The sequence below is a fragment of the Mesoplodon densirostris genome, chromosome 4 (genome assembly GCF_025265405.1).
Source record: "Mesoplodon densirostris isolate mMesDen1 chromosome 4, mMesDen1 primary haplotype, whole genome shotgun sequence".
Lineage (NCBI taxonomy): Eukaryota > Metazoa > Chordata > Mammalia > Artiodactyla > Ziphiidae > Mesoplodon > Mesoplodon densirostris.
Window position 1 is genome coordinate 13,140,619 of NC_082664.1, and position 17,507 is coordinate 13,158,125.

A 17,507-nucleotide genomic window follows, 5' to 3' on the forward strand; every position below is an offset into this window, starting at 1 on the left:
ATTTTCATCAAAGGGAGAGGGATTCCGCCACAAGGGGAATTACTAAATGCCCCTGGGACTGTTGGGACACATGTGTCTCCAGCTCAGGGGCACCGTCAGCAAGTAGACAATTTAGCACAGTGAGCATCCTTCTAGCACTGGCTTTGTTGGGGAGGGTGTTACATTTTGAGTTTTAATGAGGAAGTTTCACTTTGCCCACTTCGGAGGCTTCTGTACAAATGCTTCTGCCAATTCCCACTCAAGGGAAAGCCATAGGGAAGACCGGGGAGGACCAAGATCTGAGAACTGAAATGGAATACTTTGAACATGGGCTACTGCCTGGGGAACTTGAGTAGCTCCCCATGGCATCTGGGCAGAAATTCGGCCCCATTGTCCAGAAAGTGTGGGCAGCCAGCTCAGGCAGCTGTCTGTGGGGAGCTTGCCAGAGCCCAGGCCAGTGCTTGCTGGACATACAAGCTCTTGTCCCCAGCCAGAGAACTGGGCGTCCTTTGGTTCAGTTACCCAGATAACATCAGAAACTTGGAGACAGGAAATTGAACAACCACAAGCAGGTTCAACCCCTCGGGAAGGATGTCTGAGTCTCCATAAATGTCCACACTAGCCCAGCGCCTGGCTACGGTAACTCTAGCTGCCCCCAGACCTCACTGGCTTGGCACCGCTGAAGTTTATTCTTCACCCAAAGTCCGAACTGGGCGTAGAGGCAGGCAGCTCTTCTCCAAGCGGTTAGTCAGAGTTCCTGGTCCCTTCCCTCTCGTGGCCACACCATCTTCAGCACTGGGCCTCCAGGGGTACCAAACTCATCTGCGCTGAAATGGCAGAGCATCAGAGACATGGAAAATCCATCCCCCAGGGAAGGTTTGTATGAGTCAGACCTGGATGTGGCGATTTCACTTCCACCCACATTCTGGGGTTAGAACTCTGCCAAGTGGCCAGGGCCGCAAGGGAGGCGGGAAATCCAGTCCAGCAGTGTGCCCAGGGAGCTGAGGAAATGGTGAGTGGTGGGTGATGAGTGCCAGGCACAAAGCGTCATCTCCCCAGGGCCCCAACGAGAACAATCATAGCAGTAAATCACATGTACCTATCCTTGCTCGGGGCCAAGCAGTGCTCAAAGTACTTTATATCTAGCAATGCTTTTAATCCTCCCAACAATTCTGTAACCATCAGTTTACAGATGAAGGAGCCCAAGGCTCTGAGTGGTTAAGTAACTTGCCCAAAGTTACACAGCTGCTAAGTGACAAAGCGGGGATTCAAAGCCAGGCCTTCTGGGTCCAGGATCTCTGCTCTTCATCATCCTGCCTCAAGAATGCACCTTCCTGTCCAAGCTCTCCTTTGACAGAGGGGGAAACTGAGACCCAGAAAAGACACAGAGAGACGGAAGCTCAGAGCTCACCCGCCTGCACGTGTAAGTCATCCTTTAACGCCTGCTAAGTGATGGGTTGGTGGTTCTGCCTTTGTAGATCATTCAAAGCGTTTTTAAAATATCAAGCACGGCTTTCAGGCTGGACACCAACTTTCACATAGTCCACCATCCTTACGCTGAGGCAAAAAGCTGAATAGGAGGCTGGGATCAACCCAGACTCAGCCCATTTGAAAATAAATTAGCAAACTGCGACTCTTTGGGGGAATAAAAAAAAGGGGGGGGGGGAGGGCCCAGAGGAGATTTACCACTGGGTGGCATAATAAAGTAGCCCCCAAAGTAACACTAATACTTTAATGGCTGTTACACAATGTGGGTAAATGGCTGTTATACAATGGGTGGGTGTGACTCAGCATTTTCAATTAATTTAAAGGATTTCGGATGAACATTGTCAGTTAGCTTTGAGGCCTGTCCTTTCTCTCTTCCCCCTTTTTAACCAGGTTCTGAAAGCAAATTCTTACCTGCGGTGTGGAGATATTTCAGAAGATATCCAAGGAGAGAAAGAAAGAGCTTTTGTGAGAACACAAAGGTTACACAAGTAACCTTCTCCCCTTCGACTGCTAACCCTGTGCTCCGTGGGGTCATGTGTGTGAACAGTCATGAGGCCTTTCGAGCCAAGAATTCTAATCCCTCAGGCTGCTGGTAAATAATAATGTGTAAACTCATGCTTAGTATTCTGTTGCGAAGGCCGGCGATCCAAGGACGGCTGGTAGTCCATCAGAATGGTGAACTTGAGAACTCAGCTTTTGAATTAACACTTCAGAGTCTCCCTCTGTGGATCTGCTCTTTTGGTTTTGGTTCCAACAGAACCTTCTCTCGGCCACCCCACGGATGCCCCACCGCCTTCGGACACATTGGTGGGCAGGCTTTTCTCTGTAAAGAGGGAAGTTTCCTGTCACCACTTCTCACCTTTTCAGCAACCTCTCCGGTTTGCATGGAGGGAGTCCGAGGTAGAGGCCCCCGTGTCTTTGAGGAAGAGAAAGTATCTGACCTTGAGGAGACACATACTTGCAGGACATTTATGCCCTTGAGCAACAATTTAATAAATGGAGCCCCGGTGACCTGTAAGAGAGGGAGCCTTTCCGAGACAGCGGTACTTTTCTCCCTGCCACAGAGAATTAATATTCAGTAGCTGAGTTCCATAGCCAAGAACCACGTGATGCTTTTTAGAGGCACTCGTAGTGGGACCAGGGAAGGAACCGGGGAGGCCATACCCTGCCCGGGATGGAGCCACTGCTGGTCCCTCTCGTTTTCCCCATCTTCTGTCCACTTTCCTGTCACTTCTGTTCCCTGTTCCCAATCAAGATATCAAAGTCTTGTCCAAATTCCTACAAAATCAAATGATTTCTACCAAGAATTAAAACACAATGCATCACCACCTTTGGGGTACAGATGCCTTAGAAAATGTCATGAATGCTATAGACCCTGAGCCCCCCACCCCCAGGAAAGTGTACAAACTAGACACATCAGCTTTTGCATACAGTTTCTGCAAGAGTGGAACCCTTCCCCCAAAGCCATCTTCTAAAGACTTTCAAGAACCTCTGGTTTAAGGTGGATCCTCACCCACCCCCAAGACCTCACCAAGGACTATTTATATTTTAGAAACAAACTGAAAAACCAAACAGCCTTAGACGCTCAAAGAAGTGAAGATCAGTGACTTTGCTGGCTCTCCAAGGAGAGAAAGAGAATTCTAACACTGACACTGGAAGAGTTTAGAGGGTCTGTGTTTAAATAAATTTTGGAAATACCTTATGCTATAATCCCTTTTGGAAATCCACAAAGTGTATTAAAGGCTCTGAGGAGATCCGCAGCAATGGAGCATTTTTATTTTGCTAAATTCAACGTTTCCCAAACGGATTTGGCCCCGCTTTCCTTTCTGCTCCTATCACCAGTTAATAACCCCATAGAACTGGCACTTCGAGGAATCCTGCCATAGCCTAATCCCTGTACTTTACAGACGGGGAAACTGAGGCCCAGAAAAGGAGCATGCCTTTCCCAGGGTGACAATGAGTCAGTGGTGAAGCCAGGCCTTGGTTCCCTGGCTCGTAGCTCTTCCCATGTGGCAAACTGCCCCAGCACAGAGGTCTTCTCTGAGGAGAGGAAGGGCAGCATTGTCCTCAACCTTGTCTTTCCTCTAAAAGGAAGCAGGAGAACAGAAAGCAGAAACAACATCCGAGCTCCTGAGGACACAGGGCATTGTCAGTGCCCCAGGTTTAATGCTCAGACGCACTCACCGGGTCATCACAGCCCAGAGCCCCAACGAGCGTGTGGATTTCCTTCCAGGGTGATACCCTGAGGGCGAGGCGTGCTCATTTCGAGGGCCCCAGGTAAGACCAGCCCAGCACAGGTTATGGAATGGGGACCTGAAGCCTAGGCCTGGCTCTCAGGGACATTTACAGCACCACTGGGGAAACCCAAGGTGCCATCCCTGGGGGTACAAACAACTGGCAGAACCCCATCCCCAGTGCACACGTTTGTAATCAGCAAAACCAAATCCACTCTGATGGTAGAAAGGAGCAGGCTCAGGGCCCCTGGGAAACTGCGCACCAACTATATTAGGGCTGAACCTCCCCTTCCATCATTTGCAGGTTTGCTTGTTTAAAACCTGCAAATGATGGACTCCATCCTCCCACTGCTCCAAAGCCTGGTTTGTGACTAAATGGGGGAAACACCCCTCCCTGCCCACTTCCCAAAAACTTGACTCTTAGGAACGGCAACCTACTCCCATAGGACACTGCTGATGGCATTTTCCTGGCCCGGCTATCTGAGCCTCTCCTCAGCTTCCTAAGGCCAGGAGTGCCCTTTGGTTCTTTGCTAAAGACACAGCAATCATGTGATCATTTGCTCAGAAATCGAAGGATGCTAAGGGTTGCTAAGACGTTGAATGGAAAAGGTCTGAGGTTTTTCTATTTAAAAAAAAACAACAATTCTCCTTATCATGCTTATAACTATGCAGAAAATGTGTGCATTACTACGTGTGGGTAGAAACTGGAAAGAAAAATATCTCCTTTGATGAAAGGGAAAAAGCAATGCCTTTAGTGGGGTCCTGAGCCATTCCCCGGATAGCGGGCACTGGGAAAAAGGACACGTGGCTTTCCTCCGGACACCCCTGTCTGGATGGATCAGTGCCTTTCCCTCAGGAAGAGGTGGGGTGCCGGTTTGGGCTGCCTCGGGGAACATTCCTGCAGCCAGCAAGCCCAGAGGAGGCAATTCTCAAGACAAGAGGCACAGACAATGTCACCGCCATCCGCCGAGGAAGCCCCATGTCAGGCAGCTCTGGACAGCCAGCAGTACCCCTGTACCAGATCCCTGGAAAAAGGGAGCACCCTCACCAGACAACTGCCTCTCTAAGGTCCCTCCACTCCGCCCCACCCCTCCCCACTTCTGCCCGTCGGCTGTGCTGCCCCCCAGACTCCACACCCACCAGCACTGGGCTTCGTCTCCCATTTTTGGCCCCCCTGTTGCCCGTTGGGTTTGTCCTTTGATCTTGGTTTCCCCCATCCAGTCCTTGGAGCCCATCATGGACTTGCTTTGTCTTATGTTTCTGGCTAGGTCCACAATTCGTTTCTCTCTGCCCCCCTTGTTGATTGTTGTCTGGACTGACCAACCCTTGACTCCCCTTGAATGGGGATCTGGTGAGTTTCAGAGGTGAGACAAGAACGTGCATACGGAAGCACCAACCTCCATCAGCATCTGGCTCACAGAAGATGCTCAACTGAGTTACTTCCTTCCTGCTTTATCTTCCTATTTCTTGGATCTCCAGGCTTCTGAAACCTGTGAGTGACCTACACTAATGCCATCCTCTTTGCAGTACTGGATCTAGTACTGGTCATGCTGGAATGGCAACTGAACATCATCTCACGTGCCATTTCCAGTCAACTGGCAATGACTTCCCAGAGCACTGTGCTAAAATCAAGAAGTATGAGTCTAGGCTCAATGGGAAAGAATTCCAGGATGGACCAACAATGTCTGCCATGAGCACAAGGGTGCTGGGGAACCGAATGCTGGGTGAACATGTGCAGTTCCTGGACACACCCTACTTCTGGCCTCATCTCCATCACAAAGTGTGTGACAATAAGAAAATCACTTCCCTTCTCCAAGCCTCAGTTTCCTCATCTCTAAGTGACAGAGGAGTCCCTGCCAGTTCAGTAAGTCACCCTGAGCCCCTCATATACTAAGAAAGAACAGCGTATTAGTGAGTGGCCTTTGGGCCCCTTGTCCATCAAAGACCTGGCTCAGGAGTCCTTTGCTGCATGTCCCCCCAGCACCCCCCAGCACGCCACTTCTGAGCAGCTTCCCAGGACTGGGGTCTCAGCTTTATTCCTAATGGCAGGCCTGCTGGCTGTGACTCCAAACCCCTAAATTGGGAAATGTTCAGCTGAAGGTTGTTTACATTGTGTATTCAGAGTGCAAGTGGTGTTTGAGAAGCGTTGCCATGGAAACCGGGAAGTGAGGAGGCAGCTAACTATGAAGAGAAATAATCTAATATTAACACACACAAGCTACGCTCTTGGGCTGCTGTACATGAAGTAGCATGTTATTGGGCAGGCAGCCACTGTACATGTGCCTGGTCTTAGTCTTAGAAGAGAAACTACCTCTTGGGTCTACTTTGTTAAAGAAACCATAGTGGATTCTGAGGTTCCCCAACTTTGGGGCCGAGGTCCCTCCCAGCTCTAAGAGTTGACGCCTCTAGGCCGATGGCTCTCAAACTTTGTCGACTGGTGACCTGCTTGGATAAAAGATGCCCCATGGACCACTTGCCCCCACCCATCCCTAGTTTTAATGGAAAAGGAACTGCGTGGTAACATGCGATGCTACCATCCAAGCAAATTCAAGGGAGCCAAGGTGCATGTTCACAGCTGCCTTTGCAACAGGGGTGTGGATAGTTTGCATGTGAATATAGCATTAGCATGGAGTTATTGGAAAATTATAAACTCCTCAAGCAGCTGATGCAAATAGGCAGCACTGCACACCACAGTGTTAACCAGACAGCTTGCCACCAACACCACGGACGCTGGTGAAGCTGAAAAGCACAAGGCGGCACCAATGGGACTCTGGCAGCGTGTATTCTTCCCCAGGGCTGCAGGATTCCTAGCCATCTCTGATGCCAAGAGCTGGGTGACAGCCAGGCTTCTTAGTAGAATGCTGAATTAAGAGTCCTCAGTCAGCTCTAGCAATAGGCTCATTTTACCTTACCTTATGAACAACAAATATTAGAAACGCTCACTACTCATTCCTTAACTTTGGCCTTAGGTGGCAATGACAGCCTTTGGGGTGGAGTGCCCTTTGCGTGGGAAAGGGTTTACAGGTTTGTATCAGGAGGGCCCCATATCCCACCCGGAAGCCCTCCCATGGCCGCAAGTCACTGAGAATCGTGAGGCAGCAAAGTCAAGTAGGTCGGTTTGCCTGCAGTTCTGAGGCTCCATCTCCAGCTCTCCCATCACTCGGTGTAGCCTGGGCTGGAGAACTTAGTCCCCCATCCCAGTGTGTGGGCCAGCTGCACCAGAGTTTTGAAAAAAATACCTTCCTGGGCCACAGCTCTGGAGATTCTGATCTACAAGGTCAGCGTTGGAGATCTACATGTTCCAAAATAGGCCCAGAGGGTGTGACAAGCAGCCAGATGAGGAAGCCCTGGGCTCTGTGAACCTCAGATCACCTTGGGACCCCACCTGGGACCTTGGCCTGGTTGGGAGAGCCCCAGCACCTTGGTTTCTCCATCTGCATTCTGAGCATGGCATGCCTGCCTCCCAGGGGAGGTGAGAGTTACAGGACAAGAAACGACAACGCCCTCAGCTCACCTTGGTTCCTGGAGGGTCCCTGGCAATGTTCGTTTGGAAGCAGCATGGCCCATGGAGAACCCAAGGGGCTGATTCACAGGGGGCATTGTTTTGTTATGGGTTATAACCTACATATACTTGACATATGTTCTTTTATATGTATCAATTTTTCATAGCTTTTAAAAAAGGCCTATTGGGGGGAAAAAAGAGAATACAATTTGGAGTCAAAAAGACCAATGTTCCATCCCACTTCTGCCATTAGCTGTGCTCACTAGCTGTGTTATATCCCCTCTCTAAGCAGCAGCTCATGGACTTTAAAATGGAAATAATAATCCTTACTTCACAGGCTTTTGTGAGGGTTGGAAAACAAATTTACCTTAAAATCCTTTTGAGACGATTCCAGATATAAGTATATGAATAAAACAAATGACTAGATCAAAATGGGAGAAAGCGCAGAGAACAGTTGGCACACTGCCTGGGGGCAGAGGGGGCATTCAATGGGCTGCTCCTGGCTGCTCCTGACAGGACCCCCACAGTGAGCCAGCCTGGGGGACTTGCCGCCAGACGAGCAGCAGACACCCCAGGAGGGCAGAATCAGAGCTGACATCTGGGGTTCTGCTGGGTGGACAGAGGAAATGCAGCTGCCCCTCCCAGGTCAGGGGTGGCCAGCACCCCAAGTCCAAGGTGACACTCCCCAAGATCCCATCAGATGAGCAGAGCACAGCCTCAAAAAATTGAAAGGAGCGACATCTTGAGTCATTGGTACATCCTGTTTCACGCACTCAGAGATGCAAACTGTATAACCGGCCAGCAGGGGCCAAAACACAGCTCATCCTTCTCCACGCCAGCTTGACCAAATGCCCAGGCTTTTCTCCTGGGTCCTCTGCCCTGTGTGGTTCAGGAATCCTTCAGAGGTGCCTCTTTGTACCCAGGTCTGAGGTCCAGTCCTGGATGTCTTCACTGTATCTATAAACTCAGGCAATCCCTCGAGGCAGAAGTTAAGGTGTCATTTGCAGACCCCCCCATGGGCAGCAGCAGTATCTCCTGTTAGAAATCACTTGTTAGAAATGCAATTATTAACCCCCCCCCAGAAACCCTGGGGGTGGGCCCAGCAACCTGTGTTTTAACAAGCCCACCTGGTGATTCCAATGAGATCAAGTTTGAGAACCACTGCCGCAGGTTTTATCCTCTTGGGGACGGTTGAAGTCGGGTCCCTGCCACATCCTGTATTCCAGCTGGTGGGGTTGGAGGGAGGGAGAGAAGGTCATGGAGGAGCCCCAGTTTTCTAAGGCTCAGACCAGCAAGTGGCTCACAATCCACTGGTGAGAAGGTCACATGGCCACACCTACCTACAAGGAGGGCTGGGAAATGTCATCTCTAGTTATGTGGCCACGTGCTCACCTATAACTCTATTAATTTCTAACTAATGGCAGGAGAGGACAGACTTTGTGGACCACTAGCCATTTCTGCTGTATGTGTCCTCGGTCACCCTGGCAATCACAAGATGGGGGATTGAAGCAGCTTAGTCAGCAATTGCAGTTCTTGAATTTGGGGCCTTGCAGGGGAGGGCAGAGAAGGTAGGTGTATGGCTGACCACAGGGCCTCTTTTCTTAGACTCTCTGACTGCCCTTTCTAGCAGCTCCAGCACCCATAAGGTCCCCACCATCCTGTCCCCAAGTGTAACCTCTCCACTGCAGCATTCCATGCTTTCCTGATTTCCTCCTGTCAAATCTCACCTTTCCCATGTCTCACTGTTCCAGGATCTTCTCGGCAAATTTTACCCTTCCTGTGTCCCATTGTTCTATGATTCTTTTATCAAATCTTACCTTCCCTACATCTCACTCTTCTAGGTGAAGGGCAGATTTTATGCAGGCTCTGGTAGCATTAAAACAAGCACAGGGTCCTAATCTGAGGAGGCGATAGTAACAGTTCTACTCTGTTTCTCAGGCCACAGGTAGACTATCATGTCAAGTTCTGATGGGTCCCTTTTTAAAGGAATATTAACAATTTAAAACAATCAAAGGAGGGCTTCCCTGGTGGCGCAGTGGTTAAGAGTCCGCCTGCTGATGCAGGGGACACGGGTTCGTGCCCCGGTCCGGGAAGATCCCACATGCCGTGGAGTGGCTGGGCCCGTGAGCCATGGCCGCTGAGCCTGCGTGTCCGGAGCCCGTGCTCCGCAACGGGAGAGGCCACAGCAGTGACAGGCCCGCGTACCGCAAAACAAACAAACAAACAAACAAAAATAATCAAAGGAGGGTGACAATGATAGTGAGGGTATCTCAAAACTCTGGGGAATTTTTTTGGCTTAAAGAAGACCTGGGAGTGGAAGACATAGGAATGATCCTCAAACAGAAAAGATTGTCAGGGAGAAGGACTCAACCTATTCCATGTGGCCAAAGAGGGTTGTAAGATAAAGGCAGACAGATGTGGGCTCCATAATATAAAGGAGAACAGAATGACAATAAGGCTTAACCAACAGCGGAACGGAGCACTTGTCTTGTGAGGAAGTAAACTCAATCCTTGAAGCATCCACGCAGAAATGAGGTGACTGCCTGTCTAGGATATTAAGAGGCATCTGAGAAGAGATACCGGGACTAGATGAGCTTTGAGTCAATCCCAACCATGAGAGTTCTTGGTTCTAATGTGTATTTGCTGGTGACCCTGAGCAAGTCATTGAACCCGTATGAGTCTCACTTCCTTATCTATAAATGTGGGAGTCTCTGCCTCACAGACCTCAATCGGGATATTGCAAGGGTTAAATGACAAACTCGCTAAGGCCCCTGGTAACTGTGAATACGTATCAGAGCACAGCTGCTGCTGCCGATGATGACAATAAGCACATCCCTCCTTCCATTATTTAGAGAGAAGCTTTAGGGACCCAGTGCCTCTAATAATCTAAAAGACTGGCCTGAAATTGGACTCTTCAGGCATGAAAGGCAATTGTCAGGGAGGAGGATATGACATTTTCATCTAAACGGGACATCGTGAAACATCTCAGGTCTCACACGCCCTCCGCCTACGTTTGTGACCAAGTCTGGGCAAAACCCTATCAGCTGGCACTCTGCAAGCCAGGCAGGACCAGGCATCCACGCTCTGACCCTGCATCTCAAACTCACCTGGCATTTCAGTTTATTGATTAAGTATCTGCCGGCTTCTACCTCGTGTTCAGGAGCGGTCCCTTCTCATTACAGCCCAGCTTGGTTTCGCTGAGGTGTCTTTTAAAGTTTCCAGCAGAGGCGGGGGCACGGGGACACATTTGTGTGTGTTTCAAGGCGTGTTTGTTTCAAAGTGGGCTTGCAATAATGCTGCAGTGCAGAACTGAGCCATTGTGAGCGGATAAATGCAGGGCTGACGTCTGTGGGCCTATTATCTGAACTGGTACAACTGCCCAGGAAGGGCAGGCTTGCTGACTACCACGACTCACTTGACCAAAAAGCAAAGGGGAGCGGGGGTGGCGTGCCCAGCTCTCTGCTGATCAGGTCTCTTTGCTGACTGTGTAATGAGGGGGCTGGACAAAATTCCATCAACTGGACCCGCACAGCTGTGGCAGAGCAGGAATTGGTCGGACTTCTGTCCTTCCTCTGGCTCTGGAACAGCACGCCAACAAAGAAGAAAAGCAGTTGCCCATTCTCTGTTCTGTTGGAGTCTCAATTTTCCCTGTTCTTAGTATCAGTTGGTATTATCTGGGACCTGGAGAGTAGTAGATGATGACATTTCAGAAACCATGACGTGTATGGTATTTTGTTAGATTGGTTTCTCCCATTCAGGAAGATAAAGATATATGGGGACATGATATGGAACTATGGGTATTCAATATTATTAGGATCAAAGCTTCAACTTTTAATTGGTGAAGGAGGTCTTTTTTTTTTTTTTGCGGTACGCGGGCCTCTCACTGCTGTGGCCTCTCCCGTTGCGGAGCACGGGCTCCGGACGTGCAGGCTCAGCGGCCATGGCTCACGGGCCCAGCCGCTCCGCGGCATGTGGGATCTTCCCGGACCGGGGCACGAACCCGTGTCCCCTGCATCGGCAGGTGGACTCTCAACCACTACACCACCAGGGAAGCCCTAGATGATATTATTACTGTTGTTGTTAAAACAACAGGCCGGAAGGCCGGAAGTCATTTTTATAGATAAAAATATGTACAAGTATGGCTTGCTCATGCACAGATTCTAGGATTCAAACCCAGGTTTCCAGTATTCTTTCCATTACAATATAAATGCTTTCATTCCTTTATTCATTCATTTGGTAAATACTGACTGACACCCCCTACTATGTGCTGGGTACCATTATAGGGACTGGCAATAAAGCAGTGAATCAGACAAGCCAAGACCCTGCTCCACGGACCTTATCTTCTAGTGGGGGAAGACTTGTGCTTTTCAATTCATGTGTGTGTACCTCCTAGTACAATCTGCCTGGTGCTGGGCACCTAAGCAGTTGTTAATAAATATTTGATAAGTGAACGAATGAATGCCTGGCAGTGACCTTGATCCATGACTCTTCATTTGCTTCCCCAAGACCACACCAAGGGGGTGTTGCAGCTAATAACACACCTAGACATGAGCGAGGTCGCCTGTGGACGTGTACATTAGCTCCATGTCAGGGAACAATTTGTAACTTTTCTCACGAAGCGTGAACTTGGAATAATTTCTAAATGGCAGGTGCGCAGATGATTTCTCCAAGGAGAAGACAATTTCATCTTCCCACTTTTCATCATGCAAATCTTCCAACCGCTGTTGGTAATAAGTGGAAATAGATCAATGAGATCCCAAATTCACATTTAACTGTTTGGAAGAGGCGTTTTCATTGCAAAGAGCGGTTGAACAGAACAGGGGGTTGGTGGTGGTGTGGGTGTTTCTGAGACGCGGCTGGAGCTGCGCTGAAGTAGATGTCAGAGCAGAGAAGGCAAGAGAACCGAGTTTTAGAGATAATTTTTTTTTTTAAATTTCAATGTGAAAGTTTAGTATTCAAGGTTTGGGGAGCAATCGTTATTTGTCTCTGTTCAGCCTGCTGTGCCTTTCAGGATCAGACTCCATAGCTTTTGCAGGGTGTGCAAAGCCCTTCATGGTCTAGCCCCCCACCTGCCTTTCTATAATCTCTCCTCCAGGCTCTGCACTCACTCATTCGGCCCCAGCTCTCTCCCCCCAGCCCCCTTGCTGTTCCAGAACACACCACTTTCACCTTTGTGTCTCTGCTCAAACTGTCTCCTCTTCCTGGACAAACCTTACTCCATCTTTCAAGGACCAATTCCAATGTTATCCCTTGGCAAAACCTTCCCTTGGACCAGAAAGAACGAAGCCCCCTCCTTCCTCTGTATTCTCTTGGCCCTTGGTTCATACCTCTTGTACAGCGTGTTTGAATCTCTCTTCTGGTTGTTTAGCATGTCTCTCTCTTCTACTAGATTTCGAGTTCCTGGAGTCTTAATTACTTTTGGATTATCTACGGTACTTAAAGCTGTGCCTGGCATCCATGAATGTTAGAGCAAAGAGGATACAAATACCAATTAAACATGAGATTCAAGTTAAGGGAGATGCCTGCTGGCTAGAAAGGACTGGGCAACGCACTCGATTACTAAAGCAGGATTATGGAACAGGCTTTCCGGAATATCTTAAAGACTCTCATTAGTTTGAGATACCAACTGGTCCTTTGCAGAAAAAGTTTGCCCACACTTGATCTGCACTAACTGTACATTCATGGGCCATACTTTAAGGTCTATCTGCAAAGTGTCCTCTAGACATTTCTGCTTCTAAGGTCTGGTTCTCTCTCCCATCCCCCTTCCATTGTCATCTTTTTCCAATCCATTTTCACAGGACTTCCAGACAGATCTTGCCAGAACACCGGTTTGACCCTTCCCATCCCCTTTCAGGCGGCTGCACCAGACGAAGTCCAGAGTACAACATCTCTCTCCTTTTTCTGCCTCACTTGCCGAACTGATTGTTACTTCTGCCACTTGTCATGCTGGCTCCTCTGATCCAAAACGCTAGTGATTATATGATGCACCACTGATCTATTAACAGTTTCTCGGGGCGGGGGTGAGGGTGGGGGATTGAAGTGTGTATGTCAATTTCAGACCCGTCTGAATTTCAGAAATGTAACACATAGGAAAAATCAGGTGCACCCCTGAGTCGAGGAACGACAGTAACAGGGAGAAAGAGAATGTGCCGGGCAATGGCTGAAGTGCTCCCGGGGAAGCCAGCCACGTCCTCAAGGACCTTGGATGTCAGGCGCTGGGGTTCGGCTATTGTCCTGGAGACAATAACGGACTCCTCAGGGATTCTGCTCGAGTGAGTGAGTGACATGGTCAGATTCGGCTTTCAAAGAGACCACTGTGCAGCCTGCGTAAAAATATGGGTGGAAGCGGGGCAGATTACAGAAAGAAAATCCAATGGAGGAAGCCAGGTGTGGACTAAACTTGACAGGGGGACCAGACTCCAGGGCATGGACCTGGAAGAAAGTTAGGAGATAAATGGACTGCAGTTACTGGCTGACTGAAGAGGCCTAGGACAGTGGGGGTGGGGTTGGGGGGCAGGGAGGCGGGCAGAGGAGTCGGGATGACTCCCAGGCTTCTGTCCTGGGAATCTGGAAGAACCAGATATATGCTTGGACTGCGGAGCTCACAGGAAACGTTATATTTCCTGGATCTTTAAGCACAGGTTCAATGCTTGTCACCTTGAACAGGTTCCAATGTGACCGCTAAGTCTTGTCTTGATTTTAGGAATTTAGTAATGGAATCCACAGTCTAGAACTGCGGGGAAGAAGGGGGTGGCCAGGGATGGCCCCAGATGACCTTCATGTGCCCTTGGAGGCAGGGCCAGAGCTGCCCACGGAGGGGAAGCTGGTTCTCCTTTTTGCCGGAAGATTGCACTGAGGTGTACAGGTGAGGCAGGCGCTGGCAGGAGAGAAGATGCCTCATTCTCCTTCTCAAGGCAGAATGGTCACCCCCAATCTTCCTAGGGCCGCTGTGTCCCTGCTGCTTCTCCCCCACCCACTCCAGGGATCAGGGTTCCAGCCTGTGGTCCAGCACCTTTGAGGAATGGCCTCGCCATCCCCCTCCCCGGCAGGGAAGTTTGCATCAAAGCCCCAGAGCAGAGACCTCACTGTTGCTGGGGACAAATGCTCTGAGACCTCTCAGAGCCTCCTTCCTCCAAGAGATAGGCACAGCCCCCCTTGTTCCCTGGGCCCTTTAGAAAAGAGGGGCTATTTGACAGGAATAAGGTGTGTGTCTTGGGGCTGGGCTTTGTTTTGTTCTGAGCTTTCTGATCAAAGGTGGAAATGGAGGCGTGGTGTCCACAGTCCCTGAAAAATCAAAGTGGCAGGCGGCAGTGTCTGGGCTGCAAGCACACCACCGCTCATGGCTGGAGTGGCAATAGGGTGCCTGAGGTGCCAAGGTGAGGGCAGTCTTCCCCTCACTGGTGCTCTAAGGCTTCACCTTCATCGAGCAAGACCAGCCACAGAAGCAGCAGGACCACGGGAGCTTGAAGGACTAGGTTTGCTGAGGGAGACTGCTGGCTACAGCACTTTCCTTGCGGGTGGTGCAAAGTCAATTGGGAAGGGCATGTCAGGAGGACTGAAGGGTCCCCTTTGAACTGGAATGTCAAGGCCAGCTCCCAAGAAGAGACTGAGCTGGAAGCTCATTTGAAGTTTAAATCAAAGAAAGTAATAGTTCAGGGGATGTCCTCCAACCCCATTCAGGTCTCCCTATGAGCATTCAGGTCATTTACTGCACGGAGAATAGCACTTCCCACTTGTATAGTTTTGCAATTTGATTTCAGGGCTGTTGACATTCATTCTCTCCTGTGGATGAGGCAGGTAAGGGCTGGACTCATTAAGCTCCTTTCCTCTGCTGAGGACCCCATGACCCCTACACTTTTCTGAAGTCCCACAGTTAGTAAGCGATGGAGGGGTTTCCAGCCTGGGAGGGTGGTTATTATCTCCCGGGTGAGATGACACAACATCATATAATCCAATTGTCTCTCCCCCATACCTGTAATGAGGTCTTAAGTCAGGTCTCCCTGAAACAATCAAGCTTTTCATTGAGCCACAAGAGACCTCACATGAAAGAGAGGCTCTCCCGGGTTGGGGTCACCTGCTGTGACCACATCTACCATGAAAGGCTATTGGCTCAGGTGTATGTTGGTTCCAGCCGCACTGAGACATACGTTACACAGAAAAAAGTTTTAACTCAGCCAAGATGTATTCTTTAAATCCCAGCAATGTTAGAGATGATTATTGCCGCCCCCCTTGGCACCCCCCCTCCCCCCGCCTCAAAAGTTAAGACAGTTATTCTGGAGTATTTGATTGGTCCTAATAACCACATGCTATTAAAAAATCATTGAAACTCATCCAATCAATTGAGCCTCCAATTACAAGAAAGGTAAGAAGAGGAAGTGGCAATATTTTCTGAATGCTAATTAATAAGGCTTTTAGTGTGAAGAGAATCGTGTCATTTTGTTCTAACACCACAAAGGGCTGCCTTGGGGGAGATTAAAGTAGGGATTCTTCAGAGGAGATAATTTCTGTTAAAGTACATAGTGAGCTCTTTATACAGAGACTTGGCTGAGAACACTGAATTCATTCTACTTGAAACTTTTCCAAAGAAAAATGGGGTTGGAGAAGGAGAGAAAGAGGATGAGGAATACAGAAGGACAGAGAGAGGGTAGGAATTGAGACGGGGAGAAGCAGAGGCAGAAATTTCCTAAATTATAAAAAATAATGTAAAGAAGAAAATGTGTAACGAACTAATAGTAATGATCCCTGAAAGTATAGTCTTTATCATACTAAGTGAAGTGAGTCAGACAGAGAAAGACAAATATCATAGGATATCACTTATATGTGGAATCTAAAATGATGATACAAATAAACTTATTTACAAAACGGAAACAGACTCACAGACTTTGAAAATAAATTTATGGTTACCAAAGGGGAAAGGTGAGTAGAAGGGATAAATTAGGAGTTTGGGATTAACATATACATACTACTATATATGAAATAGATAAACAACAAGGACCTACTGTAGAGCACAGGGAACTCTACTCAGTATTCTGTAATAACCTAAATGGGAAAAGAATCTGAAAAAGAATGGATATATGTACATGTATAACTGAACCACTTGGCTGAAAGTAACCACACCTGAAAGTAACACAACACTGTATATCAACTATACCCCAAAATAAAATAAAAATTAAATTATAAATAAATTTAAAAAATAAAACAAAACCAAAACCCAAACCAAAACCCAAACCAAAACCAAATATGTAGAGTCTGTTGGAGAGAGAGACAGGAATGGGGCAGAGGGTGAATTTTAGAGAGCCAAGTTCTAGTTGTAGATCTCTGGTCCTGTTGGTTGACCTTGGGCAGATCTCTTCATTCTGAGCTCTGCTTTAGAAACACCATGGTATTGCTACAGTCTCCTACTCTCACAATTTCTCCCTCCCTCCCTTAGAAACTGGGTTTTGTGGCCACCCTGATAAAATCGATGGCTTAGATTTGTATGCAATTTCCATTTCAAACTGGTTCACTCATATTCGCTCTCATCTGATCCCCAAACAACCCTGAGAAATTGGCAGGGCAGGAATTATAGACCCATTTTACATATGAGGAGCCTGAGGTTCACAGAGCTTAAGTGTCTTATCCAAGGCTCTAGTCATTATATTTCAGAAGTAGATCTTGTAATCAATGCCCTTCTACCAGAACATGCAAAATTTTCTTGGGCTCAGAGTCAATTCATACCCAGGAAACCAGATCCTGTATTGTTGCTCTCTCCAGATCTCCCCTATTCTAACTAAATTGTGTTGTCTGGTTGTTGACACTTAACTCAGAAGGTTGGGGGGGGGGCGTTCTTCAATATTGGGAAGTGACACAGAGACTGGTAGGTGGCCGTAGCAGCAGAGTGGGATATTTGCAAAGTCACTTTGAGCCAATCTGACAATTTAGTACCTGTGTTTCTCTGAAGAGCCAAGGATAGAAGAGAGTGAATCTTGTTCTATCTGGGAGAAGACCTTGGAGCCCACAGTGGCTGTATGAGTTTGCTCAGGCTGCCTCAATGGCATACCACACACTGGGGAACTTAAAACAACAGAAATTTCTTCTCTCTGCTTTTGGAAGCCAGAAGTCCAAGATCAATGCGCTGGCAGGGCCATGTGTCATCTGAAGGGTCTAGGGAAGACATCTACGTTGCCTCTTCCTAGCTTCTAGGTGACTGCAAACAAGCCTTGGTGTTCTTGGCTGGCAACTGTACCAATCCTATCTCTGCCTTTGTCCTCAAGTGTAGTTCTTCTCTCTGCTTCTGTTTCTGTGTCCAAATGACACCAGTCTTT